The sequence below is a fragment of the Penaeus monodon genome, chromosome 16 (assembly GCF_015228065.2).
Source record: "Penaeus monodon isolate SGIC_2016 chromosome 16, NSTDA_Pmon_1, whole genome shotgun sequence".
Lineage (NCBI taxonomy): Eukaryota > Metazoa > Arthropoda > Malacostraca > Decapoda > Penaeidae > Penaeus > Penaeus monodon.
The window spans coordinates 39,664,820-39,668,891 of record NC_051401.1 but is presented as its reverse complement, the minus strand read 5'-3'; positions in this window follow the sequence as shown (position 1 = coordinate 39,668,891).

Here is a 4,072-nt window from a genome sequence, read left to right as displayed (position 1 = left end):
ATAAACTATTTATTTCCACCAACATAAAAACCTAACCACACATGCCACCATAACCACACATGGCACCACAACCACAACGTTGATTATGTGGCGCATAACCAAGATGATACACAACCGAAAAACGCACCACAGCATCTACCAGCATCACAACCGCACAATCAATAAGCTCACCAAAACCACATAGAGAGATAAAAAGCACCTCACAACCACCCACTCGCCCGCTCGCCCGCCGGCCAACCAGCCACAGCACTCGCAACCACCACTCACCAGCTCGCCCGCCGGCAACCACGCCACAGCACTCGCAACCACCCACTCGCCGCGCACAGCCACAGCACCTCGCAACCACCCACTCGCCCTCGCCCGGCAACCACGCCACAGCACCCGCAACCACCCACTCGCCCGCTCGCCCGCCGGCAACCACGCCACAGCACCTCGCAACCACCCACTCGCCCGCCCGCCGGCAACCACGCCACAGCACCTCGCAACCACCCACTCGCCCGCTCGCCCGCCGGCAACCACGCCACAGCACCTCGCAACCACCCCGCTCGCCCGCCGCAACCACGCACAGCACTCGCTCACCCACTCGCCCGCCGGCAGCCACGCCACAGCACCTCGCAACCACCCACTCACCCACTCGCCCGCCGGCAACCACGCCACAGCACCTCGCAACCACCCACTCGCCCGCCGGCAACCACGCCACAGCACCTGCAACCACCCACTCGCCCGCCGGCAGCCACGCCACAGCACCGACACAGCACCGCCCCGCACATCGCCGAGGAGCCTCCTGTCCGTCCGGGTCGGAATCAACATCAATTTGGAGCTAGAACAGCAATAACGTTCCCGCCGCCAATAACAGCCAATAGAGCGTGTCCTCCCGGTTCCCTCTCAGGACGACGGTTCGGCGCCACGACGCAAGAGGGGGGGGGGACTTAGCGCTGACGGAGGGGAGCTGACGAAGAGGGTCGGTGCTGACGGTGGTATGGCTCCTCGGTTTCCGAAGGATGCGCGTGATAGACGCGCATACATATACTGATAGGCCTACATACATATATACGCACACATATACACACACAAACACAAACACAGACATAAACACACACACACACACACACACACACACACACACACACACACACACACACACACACACACGCACACGCACGCGCACGTGCACACGCACATACACGCACACACACACACACACAAACAGATAATACATACCTACATACATATACAGGCATACTAACCATATACAGATAAATATACACACATACATATATAGACACAAACATAGACACATACCCACAAATACATACATAACCACATACACGTATACATATACACATACACATATACAGACACATTACACACGCATTCACTACAGTACATAAACAAACGTGCACCAGCTTATAAATTGAAAATCAAAGGGATTCCAAGAACTCCCCAATAATTATTCTGTATCTGTATCTCATTGGCCTATGTCGGTATTGTGTGCAACAGCTCCCATAGGATAATTCTTTCTAATGATCTTTTGATTGTTCAAAATCAATACGAGTTCAGTCGGCATGTAGAGAAACAACCAGAGAGAGGGGGAGGGGAGGGGAAGGGAGGGAGGGAGGGAGGGAGGGGAGGGAGGGGAGAGAGGGGAGAGAGGAGAGAGAGAGAGAGAGAGAGAGAGAGAGAGAGAGAGAGAGAGAGAGAGAGAGAGAGAGAGACAACCAACAGAGAGAAGAGGAGAGAAGAAAAGAAAAGAGAAGAGAGAGGCGAAGAAAGAGAAAGAGAGACAGAGAGAGAAAGAGAAAGAGATTTGCGATTCCAACTGTCAATCCAGCTGTCTGCCTTTTACATCAACCAGAGTACAAAAAAAGGAAAAAATATATATATATAATCAAGAACTATTCAAACAGAGCAACATCAAGCAGAACTGCCTCATTCCCAAAGAACACAACCATGACATCAGAGAGACTTCGACAGAGAGTGAGAATGAACTTTTATTTCCTGTCCAGCTACATTTCTTTTTTCAGGACAATCCGCAGATTAACTTGTTTTATGTCCTGTTTTCGATAGTACTGCAAATTGTTTTTTTCTGATTTTTTTTCATTCTCCTTCTATCCTAACTATTTTTCCTCTCTCTCTTGTCCCTCCCACTTCCCTCCCTATTTCCTTCCTTTATCTTCTTCTCCCCTCCCCCCCTCTCTCTTTCTTCTCCCAATTTCCTTCCTTTTCTTCCTCTCCCCCGTTCTCTCTCTTTCTTTCTCTCTCTCTTCTTCTCTCCCTCCCTCTCTCTCCCTCCCTCCCTCTCTCTCTCTCCTCTCTCTCTCTCTCCCTCTCTCCTTCTCTCTCTCTCCCTTTTCTCTTCTCTCTCTCTCTCTCTCCTTCTCTCTCTCCCTCAACCTCTCTCCTTCTCTCTCTCTCTCTCTCTTTTTAACTTTCCGTACAGATGAACAGAGCGCGCGTGTTTATACATCGTGATAGGATTTGGGATTACTTGCCCCATGCTTGTTTTGCAATAGCACGTGTGGTGGTTAACCCCCACGTGTTTACCTTAATGCTCCCTCGTTAATCCTAAATTAGAGCGAGACCATAACTGCATTAATTTTTCCTTGCGATGACCGGCAGAGAACGACCCCCTCCCAACAACGGCTTCACTTCAGAAGGTCGAGTCGACTGAACTGGTGTGTGATTTCGTTGAATGCCTAAGATACTCTGAAATCTCTAAAATGAATGTATATACATACATACATACATGTATACTTAAACACACACATACACACACCCGTGTGTGTATGTATATATGTATATGTATATATATATACACATATGTATATACATATATACACACATACATTTTTGTTATATATATATATATATATATATATATATATATATATATATAATATATATAATATATAATATATATACATAAACACACATACCCACATACCCCCCCTCACACACACACATAATCCGCCATAAGATCTCGTCCCAAGATTTTTCCAGCCAAGGAACCCCCCATAGCGCCACCAAGACGTATCTCCCCGCGCGACGCAGACGCTGAAGCTGCTCCAGAAAACACCAGACGCCGCCCATTACAAAGTCCATGAGCTCTCCATGAGTCTCCTCCTATCTTAATCGTGCGGTCTAATTTCCCTGGCGAAGGATGCGAACGCTAGGACACTGGAACTTGTAGTGTTCATTGTTCAGAACCTCTTTGTACGCAATGGCCTATCTGATTTTGTGATTGTTTTTCCATTGTGCATTTAATCATAAACTCAGTTATTCAATTATAAACTCAGTTACAAGTTCTTGGATTAGAAGTTTAGTCTCCGAGTCGCCATAACTTCAGTTGAGGAGCCATGTTAGTATAAGCAGCCGTTTTTTAAACACAGAAAAGCGTTGGAATTTTGGTATTTCTTTTATTAATCTTTTTATTTATCTATTTCCTTTTTGTCCCCCTTAAAATTAAAAGCTAAAATAGTCATGAGTCCTCTGTGCAATGTGATGCAATAACAGTCTGGTTGTTAAAACTACTCATGAGACTTTTACCTCCTTCCCCCAATCACGCATGAAAAACGAGGGTCTTCCATGGCATTTCATAGATTTTGAAGCCGTACTGTTCAGAGCTTACTGGTGAAACTTGAGCCGCATTTGTTAGCACGTGAACTGTGTTTAGCACGAAGAATACGGATCCACTTGTAAAATAACTCGAAATATGGCACGGTCTGCTGCAGTAAGTCTAGCACAGTAAGTGGATGTGTCCATAAAAACGCCTAAGAAATAGGAAAACCCACTTATTACAGATGAGAAGCGCTACTGCAATGGCCGCCAGACCCATTTGTTTACATCGTGACGTCATTACAATCAGCTGAGCGATGAAACTGGAAGATCTCTTTTTTTCTTATGAAAATCGGCTTGTTGCGTATACCTATTTCTCGAAAATCATTATATATAATTACATATAAACTATAGCCTTACGCACTCTGGAGAAGTTCCTGGTTTCCTTCCTTCCTCCTTTCACGACATGCAAACACATAAGTTGGCTAATGGCTGATTCAGGGTCCACAAGCACGGT